General features: G+C 36.4%; 1 protein-coding gene and 1 pseudogene across 1 annotated transcript in view; one reads left to right on the top strand and one right to left on the bottom strand.

Annotated features, from left to right (window-relative positions):
• Thsd7a (thrombospondin type 1 domain containing 7A) overlaps positions 1–23,188 on the bottom strand; it is a 413,636-nt gene that overhangs the window by 380,395 nt on the left and 10,053 nt on the right. The window lies entirely within an intron of this gene.
• On the top strand, positions 90–899 carry LOC127677193 (gem-associated protein 8-like; annotated as a pseudogene).

A 23,188-nucleotide genomic window follows, 5' to 3' on the forward strand; every position in this document is an offset into this window, starting at 1 on the left:
CGAGAACTAGGTCCCTTGTTGCCCACTGCCTGAAATCTGCAAACTGCACAGCCACAAATTCCCACCTAGTCCAATCAGAGATTACAGCAATGGCCTCAAAATGGAGGACTACTGCATCTTGGTATTCTCACTCAGGATATGCAAGATACTGGCAACATTATCATCACGCAATGCTTTGGACACAAAGCCACCAGAATGTCTACACAAAGTTCAGGGATTCCTGTTTCACTTCCCCGTGGTTCTTCCTGCATGGAGTTCTTCCCTGCAACTCTCTTGCTTATGAGGCTGGGATCCTTGGAACACCCAAGGCCAGCACATAGTGTGGCAGGAGTCTCCCTACAGTGTTTTCCATCTCAAAGGCTCTGGGCAGCCTCTGCATAGCAGCAATAGAACCCAGGCATCCGCAAGAGAAAACAAAGCACTATGTGTGGAGGAAGAGCTGGAGTCGGATTCAGATGATGAAGTGGAGTGCGAACTGAGCAATATGAAAATCACCGAGGAGCTTCCTACAGACTGAGAGGCACAGAGAAGAGAGAAGGCTACCGCAGCAGCTGGACACGGAGTGCTGAATGACTATGTGAATGCGGACCAAGGCCTGTACTTCAGCCCCCATAGGTCAGTGGAGCGCCCATCTGAGAAGCCCTGGGAACTGCGCCAAGCAGAGATGATGCTTACATGGTAACAGTGCTCCCAAGATCCTGGCCATGGAGACTGCTGTACAGCTGAGCTTTGACAAACAGTCAAAGTGTCATTCCCCTGAAGTTCAGAGTCCTGGGCACCGGGACCCTAGGCAATGCTTCACAGTTCCTACTCTCTCCCTTTTCAACAATTTTGGACATTTTTCAGAGAAAGAGGACTGTATACCAACATGGTGGATACAGTCTGTCAGCCACTTATAGTTCTGTCAACAGAAGGCATACTGTTGCCAACACAAGGAATGTTCAGTGACAAAGTGATAATTATATGTATCAGACTGGCTCTAGGTTTTATCTATAACAGTCCAGTTCATTGAAATTATTGCCTAGTGATACTGCCTATTGTTTTGCATTTTTAATTTCCTTCGTTAAACTGTCCAGAATGTCATAAAGGCCTTAAGTCAAATGTCATTTATTCCTACATTTTTTAAGAACAGTTTTCATACATCAAATGCTAGCTGCAAATTCTTAAATCTTCCTGCTTCCACCTCCCACATGCTAGCTTACAGGTTTCACCTCCCACCCTGGGCTTCTGTCCCTGTATTTTCTGAGACTGTAGCTCTTTGGATTCCTTTGAAAGCAATGCAAGTGCACAATAAAACAAGCCAAGCGGCACTTGTTACTCAGCCAGGTGTCAGCCCACATGCTCTACAGAAGACCTGAGAGTAAATACTCTGTGCTTGGCAGGCCATGATGTCTGTGTCATAACTACCTAACCCTGTCTTCATAGCATAAAAAATCCATAGTAACTAAATAAACAAATGAATGTGACTTTGTTTCAATAAAACTTTATTTATTAAAAAAATAGTAACAGTACCTATAAAGGTTTGATAATGTAGACACATTTATGAGCACAGAAAAGCTCTTTTGTTTATCTCAGAACTTAAAGCGTGTGAATTCATACATGTATTGGCATGGCATGTCTTTGAATGTAATTCTGGATTACACTTTTTCCTCATACACTTTTATGTTTTTATTGTTACTGTAATAGGGCCATAATAGATCTTACTAGGCCCCGAGACCTTAGCACAATTGGTAGAAATACTACTCAGACTGTAAAACTCAGCATATAGGCAGCACCAACTGCCAAAACCAAATAACCTAAAAACTAAAATCTAAAAACTAAAACAAATAAACAAACAAGAAAAAACCCTGCTATATTGAGTTCTTGCTAACTGAACATGTTTTGCTTTGTTTTGTTTGTTTTTCTGTGCTGTAAACCCAGAACAAGTTTGTTTGTTTGTTTGTTGTAGCTGGTAGTATTCTCATGCTAATCCCCAAAAGAAACCTGATTACACTCTTCCACATACACTGAAGGACCCTGTGCAAAGTTGGTTTTGATTAGTAAATACAGACTATAGCCAATGGCTGGCCAGGGCAGACAGGGACTGGACCTTTAGTATTCGCTGGCTGGGACAGAGGAAGAAGAAGGGGAGTTCTACCACGCAGGGGAAGGAGACTCAAGAGGCCATTCCTGAAAGGTGTTGGACAGAGAACCCAGCCACCATGTCAGGGGACTGTGGCTCAAGAGGACTGCCTGGCTGGGTCTAGGACAACAAAGATGGAATATAGATTCTCATAATAACTTGGGGAAATTGATGGAATATAGATTCTCATAATAACTTGGGGAAATTGGAAGGAAGATTAGCTATGTAGAGGTTAGAAAGTGGCCTAACCTTTGAGCTGTTTAAGACATATCAAAATATAAAGGCTGAATGTGCATGTATTTTATTCAAGAACCCAGAATAATGGGATGTGTGCCAAGGAGCACCACCACAGCCACAGAGATCATTTGAGTGGCATTAATTGGGTACTGTTGGGTATTGTTACAGTTTGGTGTGTGTGTGTGTGCGTGTGTGTGTGTGTGTGTGTGTGTGTGTGTGTGTGTGTGTGTGCGTGTGTGTGTGCTTAAAAGCTCACTCCAAGAAAGGCTAGGGAATGGTATCATGAGCACCTGTAGTCTCTAGCAGATAATAATGTGTTTCTATAGGCTTAAACCCTTGTCTGAGCAATCTTCTCTAGTGAAGTCCCCACAACAGCTATACCAAAATATATTTGATATATATTCATTACATGTTAATATATAGTAAGATAAAAGATCTATTCTTCCACATTTCTTCTTAAAGTGTATACTGCACATGTCTGGCACTAATTCTTACATAAAAATTCAAATTAACTTTGTAAAATTCATGAAAAAATCCACAGTAATTTGGATAATATTCACCATACTTTCATATGAATTTGGAGGGGAAGTTACATTTCTGTGACATAGCCCATTTCTTGATCCCGTGTATTTTACTATTGTATTGAGTTCTTTTTTTTTCCCTTTTTAAGCATTTCAACAAAACGAAATAGATTTTATCATTGAATTTCTGCTTTCTTTCTGAATTATTCCCATAAATAATATTTATGGCTATTTATTTTATCTTATAGCTTTCAAAGAGATTATTTTCCATTTTTATTTTCATGATTATTGGAAAAATAACAAAGGTAACCTTGTCTCAAAATAAAAGTGATAATCATAACAACAATAATAACTGAAGTTGAATAGCAATTTGAATATGTAGTATATAACATTTTTGATGTTTAATTTGTAATTTATTTATTTTGTGGTTCTAATAGCAACAAATCATGTCCATAAAATGTGTCCAAAATATGTGCTATTGTGAGATACTCATGAACCAATATGGATTTGTTGTATTTATTTTCAACTTCTCTACTTATTAAAATCTTATTAATATTTACATTTTTGACAATTTTAAAATCTAGAGAGATGCCAGGTGGAAGTGGCCTTTAATCCCAGCATTCAGGATGGATGTGTGGAGTTCAAAGCCTGCCTGTTCCGTGGAGTGAGTTCCAGGATAGTTAGGGCTACGCAAAGAAAGCCTGTCTCAAAAACAAAACAAAATAAAAATGAATAAAAGAACTATAGAGATGCATTCATTATATTTGGGATGCGTACTAGAAAATATGATGCTGCTGCTGAATAAGGAGGTATGGAAATAATGATACTGTTGAACAAGGAGGTGTGGAAATAGCAATACTGTTGAACAAGGAGGTGTGGGAACAATAGCAAATCTGAAAGCTGGTGTGACGAGGCCTCCAGTGTCTGGAAGGGAGGGGCAACAGAAAAGTAAGCTTAATGCCAGCCTGGGAAACCTAGAAAAGATTATCTCAAAATAGTAATAATAGCAACAGGAATAACATTAATAACAGCTAAATGTGAATAACAATTTCAACATATGCCAGAGAACCTTTACTGATTTTAATTTGAATTTTAAATCCAAAAGCAAAAACCCCTATCAAATGGATTAATTAATCAATCAATAACATTATTTGGGGCAAAATGTAGACTTCTTACAAAACCCAAGAATACTCTCAATTACAAATTTAAAGCCATTCAAAAACAACACATTGATAGTTAAAGAAACACATACATATGTATGTCTGTAAATGTAAAGTTTATCTACTTTACTAGAAATACAAAGCTTTGGTATTAAATTTAATAAACTAGTATTCTATAATACTGAGGTTAATTTGGATAACACATTTAAAATAATACGTAATTTTCTGCTCATTTAATTTCCATATCATTGTGTTTTCTTAATATTAATCTGTAACAGTAGATACTTATAAATTTCACACTATTTAAAATGTTGAATTATTTTATATATAAAGATTATATATCCTATATGTTACATAGAAATGGACTATACCTCCCAAAGTTACATCAGACTAAAAAATAATTAGTTTACATCTTTCTCCAAATCCTCACCAACACATACTGTCACCTGATGAAATGCCCTACAGTGGGGAGTGAGAACTTGTAGAGCCCACCTCCACTAAAAAGAGAGGGCATCAAGTGGAGGGTCAGGGTTGCCATCTCACAGTCAAAAACTCTGACCAAGAATTGTTCCTGTCTGAAAGAACCACAAGAAGAAAAATGGAGAAGAGCCTAATTTTAGGTAAATGGCTTTCAAAAGTTGTTAAGATATATTAATTGGCTTTATCTTATATTTACCTCATTTTAAGCTTGCCACAGAAGGTCTTAAACCTCTGTTTTCAAGGTAGGAAACATGTGCTCCTTGCTTCAAGTAGCAATCAAATTTATTATCTATTACATGGCAAATATTTTTAGGCAAAATTAATAATTGTTATCCAAAAGATAATTTGTACTATCAGATCACATGTTTATCCCTTTAAGTTTCTCCCTGCTTCAACACAGATACCTGAATTGGGTGCTATAACAGCTATTTTTAAGATGTTAAAAGTCAAGCTTTTAATAATAGTAGATATATATATAGCTCATGGTTTATAATTGCTTAAAATTGGTCCATTTTTAATACTGCTAATTCTTAATATTTACAGTTTATGCAAATGTGATTCAAATTTCTAAGAACAAAGGATATGTTCTCTAAATGACTGTCCTTTAGGTATTTAAAATAATTTTATATTTTGTACACATCAAATTATAAAGATTTGTTCTTGATGTCCTCAATTTCTACCTCTACCACGTAATGGTGTTAATCCTAGAGGACTTAGTTATGACAGATAAATGATACTCATATTTCTAATTTAGAAGATTAAAAAATATGTGCATGTGACTAATGATTCATTTTTAGGCTGTCTAGTTGCAACTGCTCTAACAGAAAAAGCAACTAAAAATGCTATGTTTATTTTATATAATTACATAGTTATTGCCTATGTTATGGGTTATACTTTGTGTTCCAACTTAAATTAATAAAACAATATCTTCTTGGAAGAGAGAAGAGAGGGGAAATTGTGTCCCTGTGCATATCATTTAAATTATGCTTACATGTTTTTAAGAAAAATTTAAAATTTAGATGCCAAGAAACTCCTTGCTAAATGTATATGACATCTTGTAATTAGGCATATTGATGTCTAGGTGAAATGAAGGAATTCACTTATTGACATATGCCATGATCCTGATTTAATATTGGGGGAGAAGGCATGTCCCCTATGTTTTTTCCACAGAATGCTGCAGAAGATATGCTGACTGTGTGCTTGCTGAATGCCCAGACCATGGTAACATAAGAGCTATATTGGGTATATGTTCTTGACTTACCTCAATTGTCAAACGTCCCAGGTTAGATAAATTGCCTAGCTTCAAGCTTTTAGACTTTGTGGGACAGAACATGGAGACTGTTAAGCTAGCTTAGGAAAAATTAATCTAAAGAAGAGTTAAAATGACTCTTCTCCTTACTGTGTTCGGCTGACTCAACCATAGACTGGTCTAGAAATAATTCCAATATTGAAGATTCCAATTTTGAAGATGGCTAACAATCTTCAGCCAGCTGTGTTAATTTAACATATAGTCTCCACTTTTCCTGAGAAGTAACAGCATATCTCTTTATACACAAGGCTACCTCTCCCACCTCAGAGGCCAAGCTTTGGGTCCTTAAAGTTGTTAATTTGCAACTGAATTGGATACTTCAGGGACAAGTTAATCCTATTCCACCTTTAACTCTTGACCTTGTTTGTTAAGCAGACTGGCTGTCTCCACCCAGGCTCACCTGGATGGAGAGATTGCATGTCTGTTAAAGACACTTGCAGACCCCCTTGGCTTCAAAACTTACACAAGTGGATCTCCAAAGAGGGAGCCACATAGAACTCAGATCTATGTGTGTTTGTTTAAGAACAAACATGGGTACCAGTGAGACGTGCGAGGCAAAGCACCGCATGGGGAGGTGAATTTCTGCTTCTGAGTCCCCAGGAAGTACACCTAATTGCATAGGGGTTAACGTCGAGAGGCTGTCCTTAAAATAATAAGGGAGCCTATTACCCCTCCTCTGAAAAAGACGTTATACAATTTAAGAGGAATTACGGCCAATGCTTCCCCTCCTGGTTAAGGCCCGCCTTCTTATGAAGGATATTTATCCACTTGTTTTCTACCTCCTCGTGTTCTAATTAATAAAAAAAAGGAGGAAATGTACAGAGCCATATTGGGGCAGTCATGCACTGGGTCAGAGTTTGACTTTGGTCAAGGTTAAGTTCTCCCAGATAGCCAGGATCCTGCTCCACCTAGGGCCGAGTGCTCGAAGTAAAGGTTAAGTTCATTGTTCCTCCAGGTCTAGGAATTCCTAAATTAAGCAGGTGACCCATCCAGCTGCAGGAGCAGTCAAGGCGAGGACCTCCAAGAGAAGCTAGACAACTTCCACCGGAACTCAGCCTGGAGTCTGGGGGGAAGGGTTTGCCCAAACTGTTAAAAGGTCTGGCGCCATTAAAGTTTCTGGCTTTGATCAGTGAATATTGTCTTAGCCATACTTCTTTTCGCCCCTCTTCCCTATTTATTCCTCAGCTTCTGTTCCAGAAACCCACTTCGTAATAGCTGCAGGCAGCTATGGAACCCTACAAGGGTTGCCATCTCACAGTCAAAAACTCTGACCAAGAATTGTTCCTGTCTGAAAGAACCACAAGAAGAAAAATGGAGAAGAGCCTAAGGAAAGGAGGTCTGGTGACAGGCCCAAGTTGAGGTCCAGCTCAGGGGGAGGCCCCAGGGCCTGACACTATTACTGATGCTATGGTGTGATCACAAACAGGCAGCTATCATGACTGCCCTCTGAAAGACCCAACAAGCAGCTGAAGGAGTCAGGTGCAGATATTTACACTCAACCAATGGACAGAAGCGGGTGACCCCTGTGGTTGAGTTAGGGAATAGCCGGAAGAAGCTGAGGAGGAAGCCAACTCTGTAGGAGGATGAGCAGTCTCAACTAACGTGGAACCCAGGGATCTCTCAGACACTGGAACACCAAACAGGCAGCACACACCAGTTGATATGAGGACCCAACACATATACAGCAGAGGATTGTCATGTCTGGACTCAGTCAGAGAAGATGCACCTAAACCTCGAGAGACTTGGGGCCCCAGGGAGTGAAGAGGCCTGGTGGGTGAGGACATTCTCTTGGAGATAGGGGGAGGGGGAGGGAGGTGTGGGATGTCAAACAGTTGGAAGTGTGAAACAGGAGGTAAAGTCTGGACTAAAGAATAAAAAAAATTTTTTAAAAATTAGTTTACTATGACTAACATTAGAATTAAATGAACAGACATCTTGACTACTTACTTATTAAGAGTCCAATACTTTAACAAGTTAGCACAGATCAAATTTCTGGTTGTTATGCTAAAATATTTAACTGTATTATTTAATGGCAACGAAAGAAACACGTGTGAATTTAGGTTCTGTCTTTTTGACTAAAAACACATTGACAAAACTTTATTTTTTTTAACTTAATTTAACACAAAATTACACCCTTGTGTACAGTATAGAAATATTATTTTTAGAAGTGGATATTATTACAGATAAAATTCCAGTCAGTTCATTATAATTTCTAAAGTTAGGATTGTACAGAATTGTAAATTTTTGTTGTAACTCTGTCTAAAGGAAACACTTGTCCAAGAGCAGTGGGCATTGTCAGGTACAGTGGGATATTGTTCATCCTTGAACATGAAAGAGGTCATTTTATACACACTCATAAACACACACGGTTATGCTGATTGCCATAAGGATGGCCGTCTTTGTGTCAATTAATGTATGTCATATAAAAGAGTTAAGACCAGAAGCAGAAAATAAAATCATTGTTGATAGGGATAGACAGAAAGGAAAGTCATGAATGGTTTTTCAATGGCTAGAAAGTTACTGTAATTCAAGATAACTATGTCTAGACTCCAGCCCAATAACATCATCAAGTGGAGGGTTCATATAATATTAAATTGAGCTTTGCCACTGTGTTACTAGGTTGATCTTTCCTCCTGTGGGGAAGGAGCTCCACAGTTACAGTAACTTTTGGTAACAAGGAATTTGTGAGAAACACACTTCCCATCTCCATGTTCAAGCTTTCAGAGTATGAACCTGAGAGTTGGGGTGCATGGGCGCTCTACTGAGAGAAAAGGCAAGTAAGGGCACAGCAGGAAAGAGATCAGGGTATGTGGGAGAATGAGTTATAAATAATAATTAATTAATTAATTAATTAATTAGAAGAAAAGGGGAGAGGAAGAAAGATGGAATTAAAAAAGAATTGGGTAATGATTTATGTGTGTGTGTGTAAATTAAATATATATGTATATATGTATTATGTATATATATATATATATATATATATATATATATATATATATATATATATATATATATGTGTGTGTGTGTGTGTGTGTGTGTATTTCTGGTTCTATGGTAATCTACTGTAGCAAGTAAAGCCTCTTACGGTTAAAACTCACTGATGAGACTTGGGGCTACATCCCAGGGATTAATTAATTTCTTGGCTATCAGGCAGGAAGTCCTGAGTTCCATGCTCCCAAATACATGCACACAAAAAAGAAAGAAAAATACACTCCAACTATGAGAGAGAAAAGAATCTTGTGAAAAACACAGATGCTAATAAAAATAATCATGCTAATAAAGTACATTTGTGACAAATGGAGAAGTAGAAGAAATTAAGAGAAAACTATGATAATGTAATATGATAGGGAGATGACAGTAAGCATTTTCCAGAGCTAATCTAAAGGAAGCACTGTTCAGAAAGTCGAGACAGAGCATGTTGGGTAGCCTGGAAGTGTCTATAAATGCCTCTTTTCTCATGCTGGCTGGCTGGGTGTCATAACTAAAAAGGCATTAAGCTTTAAGCTTAGATTTTCCATCAATATTTTACAGTGAAAGTATTGCTTAAAAAATTAAATACATAAGCAAAATTACAAGCAAGTGCTATGCATAAGACTAGACCTTCCATCAACCAGTTTCAATCTTATGCTTTCTTCTCTATTTGGTCAAAAATGTGTTTCAAGCTATGAAGTAATCTAGCATTCTCTTCAGATATAACAGAAGCAGAAGCAGAAGGGAAGGGGTAAGCTTGTAATACTGGAAAGGAGAAAAACAGATAAAGGAGCAGTGGATAGAGTGTGTCTCCTTAAGCAATGTACTTTGAGCTTAAGTGTGAGTGTTTCTCCTAGTAGTTATGTCAGAGCTGTGAAGGCTCTTCCTTCCCTGCATGGCTACACTAGATAAAGAGCCCACCAACTATAGGCAGTGATGCTGCTTCCTGCCACCTTTCATCCACTGTAGCCTTCCCCTCTCTTTCTCCCTTTCCTCTTTTCTCTCCTACTTTTCTTTTATTCTTTTTGTCCCTTCCCCGTCATTTTCTTCTTTCTCCTCCACTTCTTCCAATTTTATTCTAATCTTTTTGGTATTTTTGCCTTTTGGACATAGCCTGTATGCAGCCTAGCCAGCTCTACAACTTTGGATTCTCCTGTCTTCTGTACATTGGAATTAAAACAATCCAAACACCCAGCCCTGCTCAGTGTAAAGATTTGATCAACTACTATTGTGCATTATAATCATCTGAAGTGTGTGTGGGGGGGAGGTATGGGTGTGTGCGCATGTGTGCTCACACACATGTGTGCACACATACACACATGCAGATAGATAGATGTCACCAGGTCTGTTTCTCTAGATGGACCATAGGTGCACAGAGTCCAGATATATGTATTGTCTACATTGTTCTCATAGCTTTAAAATAGGCAGGATTGCATTATATGTCCTAAAATATAGATTAAAAAGTCTGAATTTAATCAAGTTATGGACTAGAATGATGACAAATTTCTGTTTTTAGATGCTGTACTCATAACAATTGTAGGCTAGTTAAATTATCTAGTCCAAAAGACAACTAGAGATTTTTGATGTTATTTTGATTATTGGTTTATATTTAACTCTTCAGAAATAAAAACGAATAGACTAAATAATTCGATTTTGTCACTAACGACTGTTTTATTATTAAACAGAATGGAATTTCTTAGTTTCAATAGTTGTAAAATGGAGTTTTTGAATATTCTTTTTCTTCTGGTCAAAATATATAAACTTCTCTTAGTTAAGATTCATGATTTTAAATATTAAGTATTTAAGATAAAAGAATATCTAGCTTATTTTTCATATTTCTTTTTTATTAGATATTTTATTTATTTACATTTCAAATGTTATACCCTTTTCAGATTCCACCCCCCTGGAAATCCCCTATCTCATCCCCCTTCCTCCTGCTTCTATGAGTGTGGGCCTCCACCTACCCACCTACTCATTCCTACGTCTCCGCCCTTGCATTCCCCTACACTGGGATATTGAGCCTTCACTGGACCAAGGGCCTCTTTTCTCTCATTGATGCCTGACAAGGCCATCCTCTGCTACATATACAGCTGGAGCCATGGATCCCTCCATGTGTACTCCTTGGTTGATGCTTTAGACCCTGGGAGCTCTGGTTGGTTGTTAAGGGTCCAGGCTCTGTTATACTTATAATGCCTTTTGAAATCATCAGTTGCCTGCCAAACAGTAAAACAATTTCTTAATATGAATAACATTCAAAAACACAGTAAATGTAAACATCAAACACAAAATGAATAAAATACAGGTTTTTAAATTTTTTCTTAGGCAGCTGTTGAATTTGTTTCATGGAAAGTGACATAGCATTTAATCTCTGTCCATTAAATTTAGCAAAACAGCAACTATTACTGACAAATTATATTTTTTTGTGATACCTTGTAACATTTAGTTAGTTCCTAGGTAACATTAAGGCATCACATTCTTCCTTTTCTACAAATGAAAAGGTTATTGGGTTTATAGAATTTTTAGTGCTTTAAATAATATAAGTGACTCTTAAAGTCTTTTTATTATCTATTTAGTGGGTACTTGGTGCTGTTTGGTATCCATCCAAGAGGCCTCTCTGTGCTCCTCTCTAGACTGGTTGCACAGTTCTCAAACCATTTAGTTATTGAAAGCTGCAATGTTTCATGACCTTCTAATAAGTCAGCCTTAACCTTACAGTTCCAGGTATTTTGTCTAGTTCACCATTTCTGAACTCTCAATATTTTCACCCACTCTATTAATTAGGTAAATGTCATCGAATGGTTAGAATTTAAGTGTATTTATTACTATTTCAGAAATTATTTTAAAAAATAGAAGCCATCGTTGTTGTATATACCAGTACCTGATCCCAGTTTCCAAAATACTAGTTTAAACATTGTTCTTCGTTTACTGTTTTGAGCATAGTAGCATAGGTGCACGAGGGGCTGAAGGGATGCGGCCTTGGAAGGGACAGACAGAGGAAACGGAAAGTGGAAAGTGAAGCAATTCTATTTCACTTAAAACAAAATAGGTAATACATTTTTACAGATATTTTTATTTTAAATGGGAATGGTGGCAATTAGAACGGGTCTTGTTAGGGAAGACTGAATGTTGTTGTATGAAAATGATTATGAAATAAACTAGATCTTGAAAAAAATATATCCAGCTCCTTAGTATTTCTATTCAGAAATGGCTGGTTGTAATCTGCTTATATTCAACATTATTTATGTATCATTGTTTCTAAAATATGGCTCAGCCTAGCCTGCATAGATCTCAATATTTCATGTGTTTTGACTGCAGCTAATAAATTATTTTGTAGAAGAATATTATGAATTATAATTGTCCTATGGGATGATTGCAGATTTTGCAAAGGCAAGACATCAAATATTCAGTGATTGATCCTTTTTATTTTGACCTTCAAGAATTAAATGCAGCTCTGTCTTCTTTTTTTGACCTCTAACACTTAAATTTCACACTTTCTCTGTGAGAAGTGGTACACAATGATATTTGTCAGCAAATCAGGATGTACCCTGTGATCAGCTGAATAATTCATGCACGCTTTCTCCACTGTGCTAAATGATATCGTGAAGGTCTCCCTCTGTTTGCCATTTCACAAAAATATTTATCTTTAAATGTGCCTGAGCCTCAGCTTATACAATTACATTTTCTTTATTTCTATTAAGAGTAAATTGTATAGGTAAATATCGTTTTAAGAACTCATTTTACATGTTATGTTCACAGCCAATATTTTTTAAAACAACTAGAAATTAGAACAGTCCATGTAAAAATATTTACAGTTTATTGGAAGTGAACTACCCAACATCTCACAATATGAAGAAGTGAAAAACTATTCTGAGATCCATGAATAATACTATTCTACACAATTTTAAAATAACTGTTTGTAGAGGAATTTTAATTCAACAACATGGCTGCTCTGGCAGGGATCACAGCCAAAGACCTTCTAGGTCTATATGGTCTGGCCTAAATGCAGACACATGTTGGATTCCCATATGATCTGACTGGAATTCCAACAAGGCCTTAGTATACACCTTTAATGCCAAACAATAAAGGCGAAATTAATTTACAGAAATAACCATGTTTGAAAGTGATATCTAAATGATGCACAAACAAAGGGCAGAATCAAAGAATGGTTAGACAAAGAATGGTTTGACAGAACCAGTCAAAAATAGGATGTGGACAATTCTCAGGAGAACAGACAGAAAGAAAGGCTATTTTATAGCACGTCAGAATGAGAGCAATTTGGTTGAGTTCAAGCAATGCAGTAGAGTTCAGCAAGTGCAGTTAGATACAGTTCAGTTCAATGCATTTGGGTTCAATTAAGTTTCTGTAGTTCTACTGTGTTCCTACAGTCAGTGAAGTAAGTGTAGTTCAGTTCATGGAGTTCAGACTCCGTTTTTACAGGCAGAGCAATTCAGTGAGAAGCTGTGAGAAGCCAGTTTGAATCAGTTAGCTTAGAGAAGAGTTTTCAGCCAGAACAGCTGAGTTGAATCAGTCATCCAGAGTTCAGAAATAACTAGAAAGGGTCAGCAGTGAGCCTCTGAGACAACAATTGTATCTGGAAAATAAAAGCTACTTTCATAGCTATTGGTGTAAAATTCTGAGAAATTAAAAAAAAAGTATTTCAGGACTCCTTATATCAGAAATCACCGTCAATAAGACAGATTAATGCTACTTTAAAACTTCTTGGCTATCCAGTCCACTGCTAGGAATTCCAGATGGCCAGCCTGATCCAGGACCTGAGCAAGCAAACAGAGAAGTTCTTGGAGATGGACATGGACCAGCCCATAGCTAGAGGAGAGTTCCAGGTATGAAGCTAGAATTGAAAGGTGACAATTGTCAGAAACTCCTCGGATCACTTCCTGATTGCTCTTTCAATACTTTACCTATCCCACCCAACAAATATCCTTGGAATTTTATGCTTCCCTTCTACATAAGCATCAGACCTTAGATATGGCTCTTTGCCTGCACAAAATATTGAGTACAGCATTAGGAGAATGAAATCATTTTTATTACGGAACGGTGTGTGTATGTTTGTGTTTAGTATCTTATTATTAATAATGACAAGGTCCCATGAAGCCACTGCAAGTTCTTGTTTACCACAGAATGACTAGACAAGAGCAATGTTCTTGAGCTGTAGTTTGAACATTATTGCATGCAAAGTTGTGGAAAAGGCATCTGACATCATCACCATTTTTAAGAGACTGTGGTAATAGTATAGGTGTGACAGTGGCCGCATAACATGTAAATCTCCTCTCCTAGGATCTGTGAAGGAGAGGGGTTAGAAAATAATAAGAGAAATTTATTTACACTAATGCTTAAAATTGCCAATTAGCTCCTCATCAAGATAGTATCCTATGATCTGGGAGAAAGATAAAGGAGGTTACACACACACACACACACACACACACACACACACAAGATGTACCACGTTCTTTGGGTATCAACAGGGACGTGTTATATTACTTATCAAGGAAAGCTCTTTCTTACATGTGTAAGTGATATGGAAAGAGAACTAAAAGACAAGAAAATAGACAGGGCATGAGAGGGAAAACAAATTCCTGGCCTTATCATTTGAACATTTATTCAACCGTGAACTAAATGAGAGCAATAAGTACCATGCAAACTGAAAATTAATTTAAGTAAACCTCTTAAATATGACATGAATTATAGAAGCATTCATTTATGTATGAAATTAATACAGTGTTTAATTTTTCTGGAAAATATTTTTTAAGACCCAGCCTTAGACTGTCACTCTAGAATATCCTCTGGCAATAAATTAAAAATAAAATACATAAATCTGAATATATATGATATACATATGCTTTAATGTATGTTTTTCATACTTTTACTTTAAAGCATTTATAGTTTACATTAAAGCATTACATATAAAGCATATAAATAAATATATATATATAATGTGTGTATGTGCACGTGAGTGTGTGTGTGGGGGGGTACACTTTAACAAATCTTCTTTTTATAGGCCTGTTTTCCTGGATTTCACCAAACTTCAAATCAAAACATATGATAGCAAAATTCATTGTTAGAACAATAGTGACATTCTCTCTACACACCTTACATGAGTACAATTACAGAAAGCCTCTGTTGGGGCTCTGCAGAACTTGTTTCTGCTTTCTGAGGTACTCTGATTGTATTCAGTTTCTATCTACTTTAGGAAAATCTAGAAAAAGGTGTGAAATGAAATGCCTTGAATTTTCTAGCATCTGAAGACATACTAGAAAAAGTATTTAAGCTTTCATGTCCAGTTCCATTTTTGTAAATATATGTCTTCATTCCTTTCTAATAGTAATTATGTATTCAATGATAATATAATAATCTGTATTGAACATTGAACATGTTTATTCATCCCTTTATTGTATCCTATGCAAAATCTCAGGCATGTACAATGAGAAAGAACTCTGGGAGTTTAAGTTACAGAATCTTGTCTATAAGAAAGAAGGATATACCATTCAAAATCAGCATCAAACAATGGCAAGAATGCAATCCATATGTTAATAAGACATATACTTCTTTTAATAAATGCCAAATTTTCAGTGAATACATAAACAAACAACAAAAGCATCTGAGTGTCATAAAGTGAAACTCTGTAATGCCTAGCTCTGCACTCTAGAGGAAGACTCATCAACAATTTATGCTAACCAAACAATTTATCTATTCACCACATACCAATACTTAGCATGCAAAACAAATTTAGGAAGAGACTGACTTTAGTCTCTGTCTCTAGGAGTTTCCATTGTAGCAATAAGGGAAATAGACATATAAGTAATATGGGAGTTTCCATTGTAATAAAAAGGTAATATGGTACAAAATCTGTGCGTCTACAAAATCAGTGCTGGGGCTTTGAAAGAAGCATACCCCAAAAGTGCAGCAGTGTCAGATAGATGAAATCAAATGTCCATGTATATGCTTCACATCAGGAAGGCGGCTGCTGTTCTTCTTCCCACTACCCCTTAAACTTTACTAATCATGACGATCCTTCCCTCTTGGTGTGGGTATCCATGAGCACTTATTTTTTAAAACATAGCTTGCTCTATTCGAGAAAAAGATTACATCCTGATAATTACACTGATGAATGTGTGAAATTATATTTTTGTGAAGTGGAAAAAAAATCACAATCAAATGTGCTAAATATTATGGTAAACACCTTTACAGCATTGAATAAAGTTTTGCCTTTTCTAAAATGGACTCCTTAAGTCCAAAGCTGTGCCCTTGGCTCACTCTAGGGTCTAAAGCAGATGCTGACAATGTATTTTTCATGTGTCATACAAATTTGTGTTCTCACTAGATCTTCCAAAAGATCTTACCTGTACCAAAGAGTAAAATGGATGTCATAACAGCTGAAGGGTACAGCTATTAAAAAACTTTAGCTATTTGAGGCATCCAGCATCATGCAGAAGAAAATGTTTCTGGAACAGTAGTCATCATGGAGAAGTTAAACAGCATGGAACCAAGGACGTTGAACAAGCAGTGGACCAGGAGAGAAAAAAGTACCTGAAGTTAGAGTATCTCCATGGAAACACTGAAATTCTGAACAGGAAGTAGAAAAAGGCACAGACTCTACCTGCTAACATAAATGTATCAGCTTTAGAAATTTAAAACATGTTTTGCACACAGGCAGGAAAATGGACTTTCTGAGTGGAGAAAATACTTTGGCATTTTGTGCTCCTTTACAAAACAGCCCTTCCTCTTTCAAACGGACGATTTCTGCTTGTCTTTTCCAGGACAAAATGTAAATGTTTCTGTCAGGCCTGTCTTGGTCCCCAGCTCAAAGTAATCGATCACTTCCTTCAGTATCCTGAGAGCACTTCAAACGCCGTCCTGATAGCCCCAATTATCCTGATTTATGGCTGCTATGCCTCTGCATCTCTTTCAAAGATATGAGCTCATCAGTGACAGAGAGTGAGATCAAATCCTGGGTCCATATGTCCCATCACCAGTAGCATGCAGCCCAGAGTTCAGGCAGACGTATGTTCCATAAATACAGAGGCATAGAGCACAGCACGCTAATATTAGTATCAACCTCATATCTCCAGCATTAAAATAGACATGGAGTGACTTTGTCTTCCTTTTCATTAATTTTTCTAACCTAGATGAGTTAATATGACATTAAAAAATAACAGGAAATAGGCAAATGCACGCACGGGCGAAACCATGGAAGGCATGGGGGTCCAACAAGAAATGCTTCGAGTCTCAGTCCCCAAGACCTGGCTATAAGTGAAGTTATGACTGGGAGAAATCATTCAGAAACATATTGATGTTTTAAAATAGGGCTTCCAGTTTCATTAACCTAGGAAAACAAAGACTCATCAAATCCTGCTCACTAACTGCAAATTTCTCTTAGAACTTCAGAATCCCATGAGAACAATATATGCTTGTTCATGAGTTAGGAGGACTCTGGAGTACATCAAACTTCAGAAGGCATTCCGATTACATTATGTGACACATAATGTTAGTGTTTAAGTGTATTATATTGGCTTTTGGTATTTTAAAACTTGGTAATTTGTGTATAATGTTTCTCCTTTCCATTAACCAATCTTTGATTTCAACGTGAAGGTTCCTGTACTCATTAATCAGCAGGCTCTCCCTGCCTCCTACCACACACAAAAGTTACAACACACGTGTGTGCTGCACAAAAAATAATAGTAATAAACACTCTACATTTCTTCTGAGTTAGAAATTAGTCTTGATACTCAGGCAATAAAATGGTGCACTTGGGAGTTGCTTTTACTGTACATCATCAAGAAATATTTGCTATTAGTCCAGTGTTTAAAATGAACCAAGCACAAATCTCATTCTAATTTAAAAATGCATTTCCCTGGTTGTAAACAAAAACAAAAAACAAAACAACAAAACTACACATAGCTCTGAATGATGAAGGACTCACATCCATCTCTTTTGTCACATGTCCTGACATATAGAGTATCTTCAGAATTTTTTAAAGTGCGAGAGACAGAATGAGACTGTTCCCAAGGCCTATATACAGTAATGCTGGCAAAGGATTTCATTTGAATAAATTTACACTTGTTCTTTTACCTGCAATAATAAAATTTAGCTCATTTCACAGCTGCATTCCATACAGCAGTCCACACTGAATATATCAGCATAGATGCCTTCAGACGTCTATAATGATGCTGTAAAGTTTTCATTTTGTCTCATTCCATGGTATAAAGGAAAAAGAAAACTGCAGCTGGAAGGCAAGTGTCTCAGTGCAGGATGCTGTGGATGTCAGCAGTTCTACTGTTGATAAATGCTGTTCAATAAATTATATCAGTTTACACACTTAGAAGATTCCCTGAAAGTAAAGGCAGGGTGCAATACTGTGCGGAACAGAGGCAGATAGATGGCCAGTTGAGAGAAACCAGAGACAGAGGGAAAGATCTCAGCAAAGAGAAAAGTTTAAGAGGGAGTGAAGGAAACCTGAGGTGGCACAGGAAAGGAGGAGATGATGTGATGGAAAGAGGCTAGGATGAAGAAGAGGGAGGAGGGGCAAACGACGAACCTGAGGAGGCATTCAGCTGAAGAAAGATTTAGGATCCTCAGTGTTAACTGCTGTGTTGTATATTCAAGAATGGCTACAATAAAAAGGGTAGCAGGACAGTGAAAATGAATATTGAATTATGACTAGAAATGAGATGCATGACTCATTGTATCTTGGAAAAGTATGATGATATGTTTGTATTTGGTAAGTGGGCAATTGATTATTTAGATTGGATATGTTATTATTCTTCCATTACCAAAAGACATGAGCACAAATGGTATATGTTTAATTAGAGCATTCATTTTTCAGCATACTGGATAGCTGAACTGATTATAAAAACACAATTTCTGATGATTTCACAAAGATTTCTATGCTTATGTGAGAGTTTTAGCATCATATTTCTTTCATAACATATTATCTGCACTATAAAATGCTAATTTAATTTGACAAACTCACTCTTTACATGACTAGAGAATATTTTCCACTTGGATTCTACAGTTAAAATTGGATTCTACAGTTAAAATACTGAGAATTATACCTAGGAACTGCTTTATAGACATTTTTCACTTTTTGAAATCAAAATATAATTACAACATTTTTCTTCTTCCCTTTCCTCTCTTCAACTCTTTCCCCTTAATTCCTCTCTATTTCTCTCAAATTCATGGCTTCTTGTTCTTTGCTGTGTGTGTCTATGTGTGTGTGTATCTGTGTATGTGTGTGAATATCTATTACTAAATGTATGATAACCCATTCAGTCCATATAATGTTATTTGTATGTATATCACTTTAGGGCTGACCAATTTTGCATGTGTCATAAAATATAGCAAGGAATAGTAGTAACGTGGGCTTTAGGCTGAATCTCTGAAGCTCTGTTCAACATGCTTACTCTTTCTTTAAAGGAGGGGGATATTACTTATGGTTTTGTTTTAATAAAAATTTATACTTTTTCCATTAATATGAGAAATGCAAAAAAAACAGGTAAGTTGAAAATATCTTTTCTGGAATGGAGATCTTTAAGTTTCAGAAAGCACACAAAACTTACAAAGCTCTGGACGTACAAACTCTAATAAAAGAATGATACTTCCAAGATTCAGGAAGCTCCTAAAACCTAGCTAGATTCCCAAAGCTCTTCCCTCTGAGGTTATAATACTAATAACAACCAATGGAGAGAGATGCTTTCTCCTGCACAGCTGCCAGAAGAACTAAAACATATGTAGACAAACCAAAATGTCACTGGTAATGTTTACAAGAGTCCCAAAGTAGAAATAATTCAAATGTCCATCAGCAAATAGATAAAAAAAATTTGATTGGTTTAAAAAATGAATGGTAGAGAACAATATAAAGAAGTATATGTTGATTCCTATAACAATATAAATAAACTCTGAGCACAGAGGATATAATTCTGTTCATACAAAATGTCAACAATTAACAAATATACAGGGGGAAAAAACCCCACCAACATTGTACTCGCATGGGCCACAAGGTAATGAATGACTAGACAACACAAAATTTCTTTGGGAGAGCAATGAGAATGATTCACAATTATGATAGCTGTGTATGTACCATTCTGTGAATTAAAACACACTAAATTGTCATTTTTGTAAATGAATAGTCGAATGGTAAAACCTTATGTCCAACACGGTTATTACAAATGTCATTGTAGCAAAAATTCTAACTATTTATCATATGGCCACAAAGGAAATCCATCTTGTATCAAACAACAAGGCATGTGGGTTCATTTCCCATCATATTTTCACATTTTTTCATAGAAGTAACTTAGCTTTTAGATGATGCTATCAAAATAGAAAATTACCGCAAGAGGAAGGATTTTGAAACTTGTTATAGCCAGGAAATCACAGCTCTATAGCGCTTTTTTTTTATGTTTTTATTTTTTTATTTTTTATTTTTTTTTTTGGTCTGCCAAGGTTGAGACGCCACCTTGTCTGATGTGATATTAATTCTGTTTATGGAACTTTCATGACTGGAACAGTTCAAAGCCAGCTCTCTTACAACACAAGCCAAGGGAGCTGAAGAGCACCATTAAATTTTGCCTTAAGAGACAATCAAAGAGATGAATCTTAGCTGCTGTCAAGGTTTTCTTTATGAATTATTCGATTCCATAAATCCAAATCTGCTTTGATGACTCTCCCCTTAAGAGATATTCAGTTACTACTGCAAAGTGTCAGGAGCTGTTTTATAGAGCAATTGAGCCCAGAGATCTTGCTGCATTTCTGTAATTATCTATACCAGCCCAGGAGCCAGGAATGGAAGGAAGAAAGGAAGGAAGGAGGGAAGGAAGGAAGGAAGAAAGGAAGGAAGGAGGGAAGGAAAGAAACTACAAGTAAATATCCTTGGTGAACATAGAATCAAAATCCTCAATGAAATATTTGCAAATTAAATATAGACATACATCAAAAATATTATCCATCATGACCAATTAATTGGCTTTGTCACAAAGATATTTCAAAATACACATGATGATAAATGTAATAAACCACACAAATTAACTCAAAGACTAGCTGCAAAAAAGACCTTTGAAAAATCTAACATGTGTTTATGGTAAATGTCCTAGAAAGTCATTAAAATTATAAAAAAGAAAAACTCAATACAATGAAAACTATAAATGAGAAACCTACCCAACATCCTCCTAAATTTATGAAAACTTGAAGCAATTCCACTAAAATTAGGAATAAAGCATAACTGTATACTATCTCCACTCTTTTCCAATACATTGCTTGAAGAAGTAGCTGAAACAGTAAGACAGGAGAAGAATATCAAAGGGGCACAAACAGGAAAAGAAATGCCAAAATATTCCTACGTTCAGGTGATATGCTATTATACATAAGGGATCTCAATTTTTTTTTTACCTAGAAAACCTCTAGAAATGCTTGACAATTTTCATAATATGGGGGATACAGAATAAACTTTAACAATGATAAGATTTTAATATACCAGCAACATTCAAAAATGAAACCATAGACACAATCCTGCCTGCAATGGCCTCAAAAATGTAAAAATAATAAAATTAAGATACCTACATAATTAAATCAAATCATTGAAGAAAGATATTGAAGACCTTAAAATATGCATCCATCTATCCAATATATCACTTGGCACAAAAACTAACTTTAAGTGAATCAAAGATCTAAATATGAAACCTGTAACACTGAAAGTACTAGAAAGAGAGAAAGAGAGAAAGGAAGGAAGGAAGGAAGGAAGGAAGGAAGGAAAGAAGGAAGGAAGGAAGGAAGGAAGGAAGCAAGGAAGGAAGGAAGGAAGATGAAGAAGGAGAAGGGAAAGGGAAAGGGGAAAGGAAAGAAGAGAGGGAAAAGGAGAAGAAGGAGGAGAAAGAGAAGAATAAGAAGGAGGAGGAGGAGGAAGGAGAGGAGGAGGAGCAATATCCTACAAGATATCAGTCTAGTAAAGTAGTTCCCTATAGGACTCCATTTGCCCAGGAACTTAGACAAAAATTAGCAAGTGGGACTTAACAAAGCTAAACCACAGATATAGAAGCAATCCATTGGGTAAAGAGGAAGCCCACAGGATATGAAATAATCTTTGCTAGCTAAACATTTGGTAGGGGATTATTATGTAGAATATATGAAGGACTCAGGGAACAAAAGCCAAACAAACAACCCACAATATTTTTTAAATAGGCTTCAGATTTAAACAAAGAATTCTCAAAAGAAGAAATAACTGTTCAAGAATGGAATGAAAATCGCTTCTTGGCCTTTTGGCTAAGATCAAGTGAAGAATGTAAAGAAAAATCACTAGAGCCAGAGCAACAGGAACTTTGCTGTAGTAGTTCACCTCCTAGAAATGTCGGAGAACACACGCTCTCAAAGTCTCATCAACATGACATAAGCAGAAACTACAGCAATAGATGTGCTAACATGAAGGGTTAAACACTTTTGGTACTCCAACCCTAGATAAGAATTGCAGACAAGTAAGCTGAGAGCAGGAGAAATGATTTTCTCTAAGCAAGAACACCTCCCCCCTCCCAAATTAGTTATTCATTTCCAAGAGATCAGTCCAGAAACAACAGACATACAAATAACATGTGGATTATGCAGGCTGTCGTTAAATATTTAAGAACTAGCAACCCTCCTGATACATGTTATATGTATGTAACAACAAATAAACAGAGACCATGATTTAAGAGTCAAACAAATTGGGAAGCTTGGCTGGAGAAAAAGAAATGAAGAAAATTGTGCAGTTGTACTTTAACTTCAAATATTAAAATGTTATTGGTTTAAAGTATGTAATTAGCATTACTAAAGGCAGTGTTTATTTGTCTTGCAAAGTTTGCAAGAAAATGACAGCACTTTATTTCAATCATGAATTTACAAGTACATATTTTCACTTCTGGCAATATGGTATACATACCATACATACATACATATATACATACATACATACATACATACACACATGCATGCATGCATACATACATACTTCTTTCTATAAACCAAATGATAGAAAGTCGAGCCCCAAATCCACAGAATATGAGCTGTCTTTTTAAAATCTGCCCATGCCTCACCCACCAAATGCTTACTAACACATCGCGCTATAACCAAAACAGTCATTTCTATTTATTAATTTATTTGCATATTTATTTGTGTGTGTGAAAGTACTGTGTCACCACTCATGTCTGGCAGAGAAATGATGCTTATAGGAGCTGTTTTTCTCCTTTTGCCTTACGTGTGTCAAGGATCAAACCCATGAAAACAAAATTGTTTATTTGCTGAGCCATCTTCCTGGCTTTCATTTACTTCCTTGTAAAAAGTCTTACTTGCTTTTCAGGTAGAGTCTCATTCTCTGAGGTCTGCCTGGCTTCAAATTAGCAGCCCTCGGGAT

Source organism: Apodemus sylvaticus, chromosome 2, assembly GCF_947179515.1.
Source record: "Apodemus sylvaticus chromosome 2, mApoSyl1.1, whole genome shotgun sequence".
In the NCBI taxonomy this organism is placed as follows: Eukaryota; Metazoa; Chordata; class Mammalia; order Rodentia; family Muridae; genus Apodemus; species Apodemus sylvaticus.